Here is a 15,577-nt window from a genome sequence, read left to right as displayed (position 1 = left end):
TCATCATCTTGTATCTCACCTAACTGTGTCTCAGACAATCGGGATTTAAAAGGGTCATTCAGCTGTGAAGGCGATCACAGCTGAACCCACTTGCTAATGCAGGTCACTAGACAATATTCAGGAGGATGCCTGACTGACTTTCTCCCAACAACCAATACCACTTCCAGCTCAGTTCAGATGAGCTAACTGCATACAGAGCAGATTAGTCCTGACACATAGGAACATAGAAACATAGAGACCTTGAGTAATGAGGAGAACTAGATTCAGAAATCAGGTTTATTATACTGACATACACTCAGTGGCAGCTTTATTAGTACACCTGCTTGTTAATGCAAATATCTAGTCAGCTAATCATGTGGCAGCAACAATGCAGACATGGCAACAAGATTCAATTGTTGCTCAGACCAAACATCAGAATAGGGAAGAAATGTGATCTTAGTGACGTTGACTGTGCCTGTTGGGGTGGTTTGAGTATCTCAGAAACTGATCTCCTGGGATTTTCACACTCGACAGTCTCTAGAGTTTAGAGAGAAAGTACGAAAAATAACATCCAGTGAGCAGCAGTTCTGTGGGCAAGAACATTTTGATAATGAGAGAGAACAGAGGAGAAAGGCCTGACTAGTTTAAGCTGACAGGAACTGAAATAGCCATGAGTTACAACAGTGGTGTGCAGAAGAGCATCTCGGAATGCACAACACATTGAACTTTGAAGTGGATGGGGTATAGCAGCAGAAAAGTGTGAACATACACACAGTGGCCACTTTATTAGGTTATCCTGTATATCGTGAAATTTGTTTTGTAGCAGCGGTATAGTGCAAGAAATAAAAAATTACTATAATCTACAAAAAATAGTACAAAAGAGGCCTTGTTCTGAGATCTTAGGCTCAGATTAGGCAGTCTAAGGTCTCGGGGCTCTGGAGACAGGCAGATCCAGGGTTGGTGACACAGCAGGAGACCCATGTGTCATCGGGGGAGTCAGAAAATCTTCTGCAGTATGTCCAAAGACCCGGGATCTTTGAGATCTTTGGGAACAGAGCTCGGAAAAAGTGACGTAACGGACTTCCAACATTGTAAACCAATGAGTTGTTTGTTATGTCTCCTCGCTCACTGGGAAAATGGAGACACCTCTTTCTCCCTTATTTAGGAGAGAGTGAGCCTGTGGTATGTCATATACTGGGTGAAATGCAAAGTCTTTGGGGTAACTGCAAGTCTGTGTCTTTGCTGTTGCTTTGCTCATGCTTGAAGTGCTCGGTGGTGAGTGCTGATGCTTTTTTTGGCTGGTGGGGGGACTGGGGATTGTTACTTGCTGCTGGGGGGGTACTTTGGGGTTCTTACATTTATCTGTCGTTCATTCTTTGGGGCACTCCTCTGTTTTTGTGGATGTTTATTGTACATTTGTTTGACATTAAATTGGACCTTTGAAGCTTTTTCCCTGGAGTGAAGGAGAAGCTGAGGAATGATGTTGTGGAGGTACCGTACATAAAATCACGAAGAGCACAAAGTGAATATTACAGTATAGTACTGGTGCTGCAGCTCAATGACCTTTGGCTCATGAGGGAGGGTGAGGAGGTGGTAAGACAGGAGCTACAGGGAGTAGTTGCCCCTAGGTTGCAGGGGACAGGTATCTGTAAGGAGGAGGAGGGAAAATGTACACCTGTGGCTATGCCCCTCACTAATAAGTACATAATTATAGACACTATTGAGGGGACAAACTACCAGGGGAGAGTCACAGTGACCAGCTGTCTGGCACTGAAGGAGATTCTTTAGTCAGAGGAACAGAGATGAGGTTCTGTGGGCGAGATATTCGGATGATATATTACCTCCCCGCTGCTGGGATCAGGAAAGTCTCCGATTGTGTCCATGGCATTCTCAAGGGCGAGGGTGAGCAGCCAGAAATCTTGGTACACATTGGCACCAATGACATAGGTAGACAAGGCAAGGCGGTCCTAAAGAGAAATTTTAGGGAGCAAGGTAGAAAGCTGAGAAACAGGACCTTCAGGGTAGTAATCCCTGGACTGCCGCCTGTGCCATGTGCCAGTAAAGGCAAGAATAGGAATGATTCGGCAGGTGAATGCATGGCTGAGGAACTGGTGCAGGGCAGAGGTTCAGATTTACGAACCATTGGGATCTCTTCTGGGTAAGGTATGATATATACAAACAGGATGGAGTACACCTGAATCAAAGGGGGTCCAATATCTTTGTAGGCAGGTTGGCTCGAGTTGTTGGCTGGGTTTAAACTAATTTGGCAGGGGGACGAGAACTGGAGTGATAGTGCTGAAGAGAAAGTGGTTGGTTTACAAACAACCACAATGTGTGGTGAGACTCCTAGCAAGGAGAGGCTGATAATAGGGAAAATTGTATCAACAAGATGAGTTGCATTGTAAAAGGGGGACAAAATTGAAAAGGGTGAATACAGGACTGAAGGTGTTATAGTTGAATGCAGGCAGTATACAGGATACGGTTGATGAACTTGTAGGACAGTTACAGATCGGCAAGCATTATGTTGTAGGCATCACTGAATCATGGCTGAAAAAAGATTATTAATGTCCAAGGATACACACTGTATCAAAAGGATAGGCACGAAGGCAGAAGGGGTGGTATGGCTCTGTTGGTAAAAACTGAAATTGAATCACTAGAAAGAGGTGACATTGGGTCGGTAGGTGTTGAATTATTGTGGATAGAGCTAAGGAACTGTAGAATAAAAAGATCCTGATGGGAGTTATTTACAGACCCACAAACAGCAATAAGGAGGTGGTCTACAAGTTATAACGGGAGATAGAAAATGCATACCTAAAGGGCAATGTTACAATAGTTATGTGGGATTTCAACATGCAGGTAGATCGGGAAAATCAGGTTGGTGCTGGATTCCCAGAGGGGGAATTTCTAGAATGCCAATGAGGTGGCTTTTTAGAGCAGCTCGTGGTTGAGCCCACTAGGGGATCAGCCATTCTGGATTGGGTGCTGTGCAATGAACCAGAATTGATCAGGGAGCTTAAGGTAAAAGAACCTTTCAGGGCAAGTGATCATAATATGATCCAATTCACCTTGAAATTTAAGAAGGAGAGGCTAAGGTCAAATGTATCAGTATTACAGTGGAGTAAAGGGAATTACAGAGGCATGAGAGAGGAGCTGACCAGAACTGATTGGAAAAGAACACTCACAGGGATGACAGCAGAGCGGCAATGATTGGAATTTGTGGAAGCAATTCGGACATCACAGGAGCAACACATCTCAAAGAGGAAGGAGGATTCTAAAGGCAAGAGGGCACAACCATGGTTAACAAGGGAAGTCAAAGCCAACATAAAGACCAAAGAGAAGGCATACAATATAGCAAAGATTAGTGGAAACTTAAGAGGATTGGGAAGCTTTTAAATACCAACAGAAGACAACTAAAAAAGTCATTAAGAAGGTAAAGATGGAATATGAAAGTAAGTCAGCCAATAATATAAAAGAGGATACCAGAAGTTTCCTCACATTCATAAAGTGTAAGAGATGGGAGTGGGTATCGGATCACTGGAAAACAATGCTGGACAGGTAGTAATGGGGGACAAAGAAATGGCGGACGAACTAAGTAAGTATTTTGCATCAGCCTTCACTGTGCATGACACTAGCAGTATGGTGGGAATTCCAAGCATCAGGGGTCATGAAGTGTGTAAAGTTACCATTACTGGGGAGAAAGTTCTTGGGAAACTTAAAGGAAAAGGGTAGATAAGTCACCTTGACCAGATGGTGTACGCCCCAGAGTTCTGAAAGAGGTGGCTAAAGAGATTGTGATGGCATTAATATTGATCTTTCAAGATTGGTTCTGGAAGGCTAGAAATTTGTAAATGTCACTCCACGCTTCAGGAAGGGAGAGAGGCAAAAGAAAGGACACTATAGGCCAGTTAGTCTGACCTCAGTGGTTGGGAAGATGTTGGAGTCGATTGTTAAGGATGTGGTTTCAGGGTACTTGGAGGCACATGGTAAAATAAGCCGTGGTCAGCACAGTTGCCTCAAGGGAAAATCTTGCCTGAAAATCTCTTGGAATTTTTTTGAAGAAATAACAAGAAGGACAGAAAAAGAAGAATCGGTCTATGTTGTGTACTTGAATTTTCAGAAGACCCTTTGACAAGGTCTAACACATGAGGCTGCTTAACAAGCTCTGAGCCCATGGTATTACAGGAAAGATTCTAGCATGGACAAAGCAGTGGCTGATTGGCTGGAGGCAAAGAGTGGGAATAAAGGGAGCCTTTTCTGATTGGCTGCTGGTCACTAGTGGTGTTCCACAGGGGTCTGTGCTAGGACCATTTCTTTTTATGTTATATGTCAATGATTTGGATGATGGAATTGATGCGTTTTGTTGCAAAGTTTGCAGACGATACGAAGATAGGTAGAGGAGAAGGTAGTTTTGAGGAAATAGAGAGGCTACAGAAGGACTTAGACGGATTATGAGAATGAGCCAAGAAGTAGCAGGTGGAATATAGTGTCAGGAAGTGTATGGTCATGCATTTGGTAGAAGAAATGAAAGAGCTGACTATTTTCTAAATGGAGAGAAAATACAAAAATCTGAGGTGGAACTTGGGAGTCCTTGTGCAGGATTCCTAACAGTTAATTTGCAGGTTGAGTCAGCAGTGAAGGAGGCAAATGTGATGTTAGCATTCATTTCAAGAGGACTAGAATATAAAAGCAAGGATGTAATACTGAGGCCTCACTTACAGTACTGTGAGCAGATTGCACCGCCCCTTATCTAAGAAAGTATGTGCTGACATCGGAGAGGGTTCAAAGAAGGTTCACAAAAACGATTCGGGGTTTGAAAGGCTTGTCATAGGAAGAGCATTCGATGGCTCTGGGCCTGTACTCACTGGAATTCAGAAGAATGAGGGGTAACCTCATTGAAACCTATCAAATGTTGTAGGGCCTCAACAGAGTGGATGTGGAGAGGATGCTTCTTTTGATGGGAAAAGTCTAGGACCAGGGGACACAGTTTGAGAATACAGAGATGAACTTTTAAAACAGAGATGAGGAGGAATTTCTTTAGTCAGAGAGTGGCCAAGTCATTGAGTATATTTAAGGGAGAGGTTGACAGATTCTTGATTAGTCAGGATGTGAAGAGATATGGGGAGAAGGAAGGAGATTCGGGCTGAGGAAAATGGATCAGCTGCAATGAAATGGCGGAGCAAACAATCGGCAAAAGGGCCCAATTCTGCTCCTACATCTGATGGTCTCATGGTCGTATATTGCATCCAAGTTGCTATTGTAACCGGTTACATCACTGTCTGCTATGGAGGAGCCATTGCACGGGATCGGACGTTGCTGAAGGTTGCAAATTCAGTCAGCTCCATAATAGGCATAAAACTTCTCTGCATCGAGGACATCTTCAAAAGGTGATGCCTCAAAAAGGCAGCATCCATCATTAAGAACCCCACCACCTTGGACATGCCCTCTTCTCTACATTAATATCAGAGAAGAGGTACAGGAGCCTGAGAACACACACTCAATGTTTTAAGATCAGTTTCTCGTGTAGGATTCCCTGAAGTTTAATTTGCAGGTTGCGCCTGTGGTGAGGAAGGCAAATGCAATGTTAACATTCATTTCAAGAGGACTAGGATATAAAAGCAAAGATGTAATGTTGAGACTTTATAAAGAATTGGTGAGGTCTCACCTGGAGTATTATGAGCAGTTTAAAGCAGTTTAATCTTAGAAAGGATGTGCTGAAACTGGACAGGGTTCAAAGGAGGTTCACGAAAATTATTCCTGGATTGAATGGCTTATCATATGAAGAACCTTGATGTCTCTGGGCCTGTATTCACTGGAATTCAGAAGAATGAGTGGTGATCTAATTGAAAGCCATCAAATGGTGAAAGGCTGTGATAGAGTGAATGTTGAGAGGGTGTTTCCTATGGTGGGAGTGTCTAAGACCAGAGGACACAGCCTCAGAATAGAGGGGCGCCCTTCTAAAATGGAGATGAGAAGTAATTTCTTTAGCCAGCAAGTAGTGAATCTGTGGAATTCTTTGCCACAGGCAGCTGGGAGGCTGTCTTAATGTATACTTTATGTATATTTAAGGCAGAGGTTGATAAATTCTTGATTAGTCAAGGCATGAAAGGATATGGGGTGGGGGGGGAAGAGAGTGCAGTAGGGAGGAGATTGGGGCTGAGAGGAAGATGGTTCAGTCATGATGAAATGGTGGAGCAAACTCCATGGGCCAAATGGCCCAATTCTGCTCCTATGTCTTAAGGTCTTAAAGGGGGCCTGAGGAGTAAACCTTTCACACAGAGGGGTTGGTGGGTATTTAGAATGAGCTGCCAAAAGAAGTGGTAGAGGTGTGTACAATTACAACCTGACATTTATACAGGTACGTGGCTGGGAAAGGTATAGAAATATATGGGCCATGCTGGTAAATAGGACTCGTTCCGAAGGCACCTAGGCTAGGATGCAAGATTTGGGCCGGGGTGGGGGGTGGGTGGCCGGTTCTGTGCTATATGCCTCTACAATTCTGAATACAGTTAATTCAGAACAGTAGAGATAGCAAACATTTAATTTTACAAAATCTATTGTTACTTTCACATCAGCTATGACCTGATAAGGTCAGATAAATGGATAAACAGAGGAACACAGTTCACAATTGCAAGGGAGAACACCAACATTAAAAAACAAACATACAACAATGAGTTCAAATCAGACCATGGGAAAAAAATCATCACCCTTTGTTGCTCAGAGAATAGATCTCGAAAGGGAATGACATACTCATAAGTAGCAGACAAACAAGTGGATTTGTCCATCAAATCCCAAGGGCAAGTGCACGGTCACAAATAATCATTGTCTAATGAGGTCACTGCTTATCAGCACTTCCTACTGCCTATAAACAGAAAACAAAAAAAGTGTAGGAGAGAGGGACACCACAAGTGATGAATAAGTGGGCACAGTGAAAGTTGTAAATCACTGGCTAATGTCATCAAAAAGCCCCTAAATAGAGTGCATAACACTGTCCAGAACAGAATGTCATTTCCATACAACTTTACCAACTTGGGAAAGAGAGGGTGATGGTTTGTTTAACCTGATGGCAAAGGCAATAAACAACAGGAATTCTGCAGATGCTGGAAATTCAAGCAACACACATCAAAGTTGCTGGTGAACGCAGCAGGCCAGGCAGCACCTCTAGAAAGAGGTACAGTCGACGTTTCAGGCCGAGACCCTTCCTCAGGCAAAGGCAATATTTTATTTTATAAGTTACAACATTCTCTCTCATGACCAATGCTGGCCAAACGCCTGCGTGTTTCTAGTGGTGTCTGTTTATATCAACATCGACTTCATTGAACATATTTGCAACCGAACAAAACCAGGTTCCTCCCTACATGATGCACCCACAAAACATATCACACAGATCACATAAAATATAATTCAAAGTTAATGTAGTGCAGCACAGGTAAACAGCAAAACAGCTCACTGTCCTGGTGACAAGACCTCGGTGGTGGCAGGGTATTCATTAGTCTCACAGCCTAGGAGAAAAAGCTGTTACCCAGTCTGGCAGTCCTTGTCCTGATGCTCCTGTACCTCCTTCCTGACGGTAGTGAGTCAAAGAGATTGTGGGATGGGTGGTAGGGATCCTCAACAATGCTTTGGGCCGTTCATGTACTAAAAATGTCAAAAAGATGGGAGGGAGACCCTGGTGGTCCTCCTGGTGGATTTTACTATCCTCTGTAGGGTCTTGTGGTCTGCTGCCTTGCAGTTTTGGTGCCACACAATGGTACAGCCAGAGAGGACACTCTCGATGATACTCCTGCAGAAAGTTGTTAGAATGGGGGTGGGGAGCCTTGCCTGTCTCATTCTCCTCAGAAAGTGTAGACACTGCTGTGCCTTCTTGACTAGTGAGGTGTTGTTACAGGACCAGATTAGATTGTCTGTTATATGCAGACAAAGGAATTTAAGGCTGATTTATACTCATGTGTCAACATGACACCATAGGTATGGTGTCGCCGCGAACCCTACACAGCGCCTACGCCGATCCCTACACTGTAGCCTGACGCGCACCTCTCCCAAAATGTAACTGCGCGTTGCAGCAATGCAGACCGCAACAACTGTGATTGGTCCGCCTGGTAGCATCGCATTTCCTGCTACGCTGCAATAGCTTCCCATTGGCCAACTGAAGGGCAGGGAAGGAACCCTGGCTGCAATGCTTTCCATAAAGCTTTACAGACCTCCGAAATATGGAGGACACATTTTGCTTTTACAAAAACAGACGCTCGCTTTAAACTTGTTTACCCAGAGAAAGACTACCATGACCATGAAGCCTTGCGTGGGCAGGTGTGTGTGCATGCACGACATGCCCGAATTGCAGAGCGACACAGACACACCAACGCACAAGTATAAATGCTGACAATGCACGTAGGCCACTTGCATAGGTTACGGCGTCGAGTTGACACACAAGTATAAATCAGCCTTTAGTGCTCTTCACTCTCTCCACTGTAGAGTCATTGATGAGCAATAGAACATGGTCAGGGTTATGGTATCATCAGTGAACTGGCTTGAGCAGTTGGCAAACTAGAAAGGGACCAATGTAGCTGGCAGGTGGGATTTTATATGATCCCTTACTAACCGCTCAACGCGCTTCATGATTGTTGAAGTCAGTGCCATCGGGCGGTAATTATTTAAGCCAGTTACCATCGTCCTCTTGGGTACCGAAATAATAGTGGCTACCTTGAAGCCTGCAGGGACGGTGTACTTAGCAGAGATATTAAAGATGTCCATTAAGCTCTTTTAGCTGGGCCGCAGGGTCCTCAGCATCTGACCTGGTATGTTGTTCGGCCCCGTAGCTTTGCATGAGTTTACCCTGGCCTGGACCCTTCTCATCTCTGCTAGGGCCAGTCAGGGTGCCCGTTCCTCAGGGGCAGAGGGATTTTTTCCTCGATATCAAATCATTTATTGTATTAAATCTTGTATAGAAAGCATCCAGCCTATCAGAAAGGGAGGCGTCACTGTCGTTGATGCACAGGGTGGACTTGTAATCTGTTATAGTTTGTATACCTTGCCACGTGCACCGTGTGTCCCTGGTGTCACAAAGGTGTCTGTGGATTTTCTGTCCATACTCGCACATCGCTTCCCTGATGGCACGGGAGAGTGCAGCTCTTGCTGACCTTAAAGTCATCCTATCTCCCGATCTGAAGGCAGCATCCTGATCCCTAATTAGTGCATGAACCTCTGAAATCAGCCATGGTTTCTGGCTTGCCCTGGTAGTGTAGTGTTTAATCACGGTAACATCTTCAATGCATTTTCCTATGTAGCCAGTCACCGATCCCGCATTTTCATCAATGCTGACGTGATGATCGTAGGCAACTGCCTCCCTGAATATACACCAGTCCTGCAGCACTGTGGTGGTATCTTCTGGCCAAGTCCTAATCTCCCTGTAAAATGGTTTGACCAGTGGTCTGTATGCATAGATTAGCAAAATAGATATACACTCTGAGTATCCAAGGTGAGGGTGGGGAGCCTTGCACGCTCCATGAACATTGGCATTAACCAATACATCGCATATATTCTCTCCTCTAGTTGTGAAGTTGACATGCTGGTTAAACTGACAGGGCTGTTTTTAAGTTGGCATGATTGAAGCCACCAGTAACAGTGAAGACACCATGGAGGTGAGTGGCTTCAAGGTTGTGGATGGTGGTGCAGAGCTCCTTGGGGTTGGGGGGGGGGGTGTAAACTGCAACTGTCACAATAGCAATGAACCTCATAAGTAAAAGGGCCTGCACTTCACTATTTAAATCTCTAACTATAGTGAGCCATTACTACAGAGGCAGTCACAAAATAGTTCTTATTGACGTAGACACACAGTCCCCCTCCGTGAGTCTTGCCCGAGGTCACACCAATTCTGTCTACCCAAAAGGAGATTAGGCTTTCTAGCCGGATAGCTGAGCCTGGAATGGTTCCTGGAGCCATGTTTCTGTCAGGATGAGTATGTAGCAGTATCTCCTCTTCTGCTGGTTTAGACACAGACACAGGTAGTACATCTTAGCGTGTAGAATCATTGGGAGTGCAGACATGCAAAGATCTGCTTTAAGTCTCACTACCAAATACCAAAGTATTTATTGTGTTTCTGTGTTCTCGTAGGCCACTTCTAATGGTCGCTTCCCCGAGTAGCTGTTGGAGGCTGTAGCATGGAGTGAAGGCCCACTCCATGTGATAACCATAACTACACAGCACTTTTGTTATCCCACTCGCTAGCAAGGTAAACTTACAGATTTTAAGTGTTCTTTATGATCAGCAGTGCTTAATGATCATAAAAGAGACAAACAGGATAAGAAATTTCACCAACGCAAGAAATTCTGCAGATGCTGGAAATCCAAAGCAACAGACACAAAATGCTGTAGGTCAGGCAGCATCTATGGAAATGAATAAACAGTCAATGTTTCAGGCTGTGATCCGTCTTCAGGACTGTTGATTGGAGCCGGAGAGGCTGCTGTGACCATGCACGCTGCCATCTTGTGATCAATGGCCACAGAGTATCCAGGCAACAACCGTGGCATTCAGTGTTATTACTACTATCTCTGAATCTCCCATGATCAATACCATGGGGAGATGATGTTGACGAGTGGAGAGATGTAAAGACCATCACTGACCAGAAACTTACTCGGACCTTCTGCACAAATCCCGCAGCCACAAGAGCGAGTCAGAGCCTGGGAATTCTACTGTAATGATTCAAATTTGACTCATTAAAATCCAACAAAATTCTTCAATATGACCCAGATTCTACCTCAACAGGTCATGTGACCTCTAACTGGCAAATGAAATTCAAAAGTTTCAGACGCTGGAAATCTGCACCAAAACCAAGAAAATGCTGAAAGCACTCAGCCGGACAAGCATTCTCAGTGGAAAGAGAAACAACTCCCATTTCAAGTGGAAAACCCTTAATCAGAATAGAGAAGGACAGAAGGACAGTTATCCTTAAATTGTGGAGGATGATGATTGGATAAAGGGATAACTGAAAATGTGAGGTCATGGATTGCCATGGGGATAAAATTGTGGGTGAAGTCACCTAGTTAACAGATTAATGAAAAGAGGATTAGTATTAGTGAGTGGAAAATGTCACAACCATGGATTCCACAGCACAGTACATACGGCAATTGCATTTGTGAATTTGCACATGTAAGTTACAGTAATTATTATTTAATCATGATAGTATTTAACTCCATTTTTGTTGTCGTAGTGCTTGTCGAGACTTGGACGGAACATAGCAACGCTACCGCTGTTTTGCATTCGGTCTTCCCTGAGATATTGGACTTTCAAATCAACTGACTCTGAAGACGAGCAGTATTCCTTTAATGTTTAGATGTTCTTTTCAGCCGCAGCGTAGGCTTCATTTTCCTTTTGAGAGTTTTGGTTAACTGCCCTGTTTGGCCTGTTTTCCCTTTAACACTGTTCATATTAAAGTCTGTGAACTATCGACCTGCTTCAGTGTCTCTCGCTCCGCACTTGGGCCATATTCGAACACAGTAACAGAAGAGGTCAATTCAGGTTGATTAGGTTCCTCGGTATGGGGATGGATGTGAAACTTACGTGGAAGCATTGTGTCAATAAAATGCTTGGGAGGTAGAAGGCTGTCCTTAATGTGTTTTGGAGTTTGGTGGGATATGATTTGGGAGGGGGGGGGTTAATAGGGTACCTATGATTACTTTGTATTATGCATTGATTAGAGCAGTGTTCGATTACGGCTGTGTTGCATATGGGTCTGTTGCGCCCTCACCGTTGGGCATTATTCAAACCCAGGCTTTATGTCTATGTTGTGCTGCTGTTAGGTCTTCTGTCTCTGCTCTGCAGGAGGAAATGTCAGATGTCATTGTATTTGCAAAGCTTGCAGATGGCTATGAATTATTGGGTACATCTCAGTGGTCACGAGGATGATCATCCAACTATAAACATATTGAAAGATTATCAAGAACATTAAGATTGCAAGATTTGCAGTTTTGGGTGGGAAGGAAATGATAAGGTAGCGAACATGGTTCTGTCGAATACTGCCTATGTTCCTCACGTGGCTTTATCCATTATTTTTCCCTGGCTATGTCCTTTACTTAGGGTAGATTTGACTCTTCGGGAGAGACTGTCAGAACATTTACCTAGGGTAGACTTAACTCTTCAGGAGAGACTGTCAGAACATTTACCTAGGGTAGATTTGACCCTTTGGGAGAGAATGTCAGAACATCTACCTAGGGTAGATTTGACCCTTCAGGAGAGGCTATCAGAACATTTACCTAGGATAGATTTGATTCTTTATGACAGACTGTCAGAACATTTATCTAGGGTAGACTTGACTCTTCGGGAGAGGCTGTCAGAACATTTACCCAGGGTAGATTTGGCCGTTTGGGAGAGACTGTCAGAACGTGCCCAGAGTTTATCTTAGCAGGTAGTGGTGAACATACCTGCACCAGCAATATTATGGAATGGTTCCAATGTTTGCAGATGGCTCTAAAGACCCAGTGTCACATAACACCGATGCAGCAGGATTTCAGATGTCAATTAGAAAAATGTCATCTAGTATACTTTACTTAGACCATTGAAATGGTCTTGATCCTTCTTGCATTGCAGTGGGTAGAGGATGTGCAGCCTAACTATGTTGTTGCCTGTTTTGATTTCCTCTCTGTATTGACAGTCTTAAGGTGGCTGTGTCCAATAGTTGTCCAGATGTTTTGTCATAAGTTAGACAACCATTATATAGGAGTGTATGTCTACTTTTTGTGGCTCTCAACTCATGTAGGGGTAGAAGAAAGTGCAGTAGTCAATACGCTGGCTAATCAATCTATGAAAGTCAGTGCTGTTCATATTGATATTCCACTAAGAAAGTGGAAGGCAGAAGTTTTAATTAAGGACCATGTTCTCTCAATCTGGCAGGGACTGTGGGACACACAATTGAAGGAGAGACATTCATATGGAATTTAGAAAAAGGTTACTTCACATTGGAGGAGAGAAGGGCCAGAGGGAAGTTATAATTTCTCGGCTTAGACTTGGCCATACTGTTTTAAATGCCACAATGGTAAACATTCTTCAGGTGAATGCGGACAGTCTCACCTTCTAAAGCCAGTCTCACAAGTGTGATTAAAAACAAGGGAAAATCTACAGATGCTGGAAATCCAAGCAACATATACAGAATGCTGGAAGAACTCAGTAGGCCAGGCAGCAACTATGGCAAAAAGTACAGAAGCCGTACCTGGCCAAGACCCTTCAACAGGACAGAAGAAAAAAAGATGAAGAGTAAAGAGGTAGGGGGAGGGGAGGGAGAAAACAAGGTGATAGGTGAAACTGGGAGGGGGAGGGGTGAACTAAAGAGCTGGGAAGTTGATTGGTGAAGGAAATATAGGGCTGGAGAAGAGGGAATCTAATAGGAGAGGAGAGGACAGAAGGCTATGCAAGAAAGAAAATCAGGGAGAAGTACCAGAGGGAGGCAATAGACAGGCAAGGAGTTAAGTTGAGAGAGGGAAAAGGGGATGGGGGCTTGTGATGGGGGGAGGGGGGACATTACCAAAAGTTCGAGAAATGGATATTCATGCCATCAAATTGGCGACTACCCAGACGGAATACAAGGTGTTCCTCCTCCAACCTATGTGTGGCCTCATTGCGAAACGTCGACTGTACTCTTTTCCATAGATGCTGCCTGGTCTGCTGAGTTCCTCCAGCATTTTGTGTGTGTCACATGTATCATTGGAATGTAGGGTATACGAGTGGGGGAGAAAGCAAACCCTGGGAAGTAATATTGTTACTTTTGGATAGTTTAGTTGGATAAGGGCAAAAAGCACAAGAGAGGCATAAGCAAGTATTTAAATTCTTGGGTTGATTAATACAATTTAAGCCAATAGCATTGGGTGTTTATATATTTATTTAATTGGTTATTATTATCCTTGTTGTGACGGGTGACGAGGTCAGGTCACTCGTCTGAGTGCTACTGGTACCATGTAACCCAGTACTACCTGTCCCATGGTCGGCTGGTCGGTGACTAAACCGGCTCCCCCACCAGGCTTGCCTGCTGAGGAGGGTGGCTGGACACCCTGCAGGACGAAAAACAAGACCTGTCAAAGGGCGGACGAACCCTCTCGTAGGGTCAACGGCCATCTAGCAAACACGTGCCGTGAAGCGCGGAAAGGGTATCCCTTGCATCGAAGCTTGGTCTGGCCATTCACTGCAACAGAACTTCCCCCAGCCATCTTGGACCCCACCATGCCGCTGGATTCGGGAGGGGATGTCGAGAGGGTGGGCCTGGACATGTGCAACCCCCTACTCACCTAAAATCCACTCACACACACGCTGTTCCTTTCTGAGGAGTGGGGTACCACCCCACCAAATGTCTGAAAGAAACTATCATCATCCTATGGGATGGATAGCCAGAGAGAGAGATTATCCTTATTATATGTATTATTTCTTCTTGGTGGATGTTGGTGGTAGATGTTAGAATCACTCTCCTGAATCCTCCTCCAGGGGTCAGTAGGTGGCAGTAATGCACCTTTTTAGTTGGTTTGCCAACCACAAGTAAAAGCAATAGCGGGAGGTCAGATCCGGTCATTTGGGGGAGACACAAACAAAGTTAATATTACAATAGATGACTTGCAGTGGAACTAGTCAGTTCCAATTCTAAAGGGAAAACAAGTTACCCAAGTTCAGAAGGCTGCATTATTTGTAGACGGGAGATGAAAATCGGATCTTCATGCTTGTATTAGGCCTCGTTACAATACAAGAGATCACAGATGGAAAGTTCAGAGAGGGAACTGGATAGAGAACTAATTGTGAATAAAAGTCAGAGAAGTGTAAAAAAAACCCTTAAAGCACTTAGATAGATGGGTGGGATTGAGGTGCAAGTAGGAGATCACTTCAACAAATGTAAATTACTTTAATAAAATCTATCCTTAATTATTGATGTATTGCTTATGGATCAGCCTCAGCAGTGGTCTTAAAGACCCCAGATAAAGTTCAAGCTCAGGCATTGAGATTGTGGTGCTATTAAATTATCAGCAATTTCAGCATTACTGGTAGAAATCAGCTAAGAACCTTTATATGTAAGCAACGCACACAAAATGCTGGAGGAACTCAGCAGGCCAGGCAGCATCTATGGAAAAGAGTACAGTCAACATTTCTGCGCAGGACGGCTGAGTTCCTCCAGCATTTTTTATATATATTACTTGGATTTCCAGCATCTGCAGATTTTCTCTTGTTTGTGATTGGATTACCTTTATACCTATGCAGGTTATAGTTAGCAACGGTTTATTGGGTTAACGCAAGAGGACAAAGTTGATCATCCAATATTGGCAATCTTAGTAAAGTGCTGGGAGTACTGTAATTAAAAGGTCACCAGTTTTGGGTGGATTGGAAATGAACGGGCACAAAATCTTGGGTTGTTTAATGTGGAATATGGTCCCAGTGTACCCTGTTCTGTCACTCCTCCATGGCTTTTCCCATTGCCTGTGGCTGGTTTAAGCCTTCAAGAAAAGATAACAATGAAGAATGATTGTATATCAGTGACACAGGAAGTTCAGTAACATATGGAAGGCTAATATAATGGCTTCTTACATATCTGTACAGATTATTCAAAAGATCCAGTGACAGGTCTTACAGGTGTTTC

At 44.0% G+C, this 15,577-nt stretch overlaps 1 protein-coding gene across 8 annotated transcripts in view; it reads right to left on the bottom strand.

Moving 5' to 3' along the window:
- The window catches only part of lhfpl2b (LHFPL tetraspan subfamily member 2b), a 204,328-nt gene that overhangs the window by 44,494 nt on the left and 144,257 nt on the right, over window positions 1-15,577 (bottom strand). The window lies entirely within an intron of this gene.

This window comes from Mobula birostris, chromosome 5 (genome assembly GCF_030028105.1).
Source record: "Mobula birostris isolate sMobBir1 chromosome 5, sMobBir1.hap1, whole genome shotgun sequence".
NCBI classification, from domain to species: Eukaryota; Metazoa; Chordata; class Chondrichthyes; order Myliobatiformes; family Myliobatidae; genus Mobula; species Mobula birostris.
This window is presented reverse-complemented; position numbering and strand designations above follow the sequence as displayed.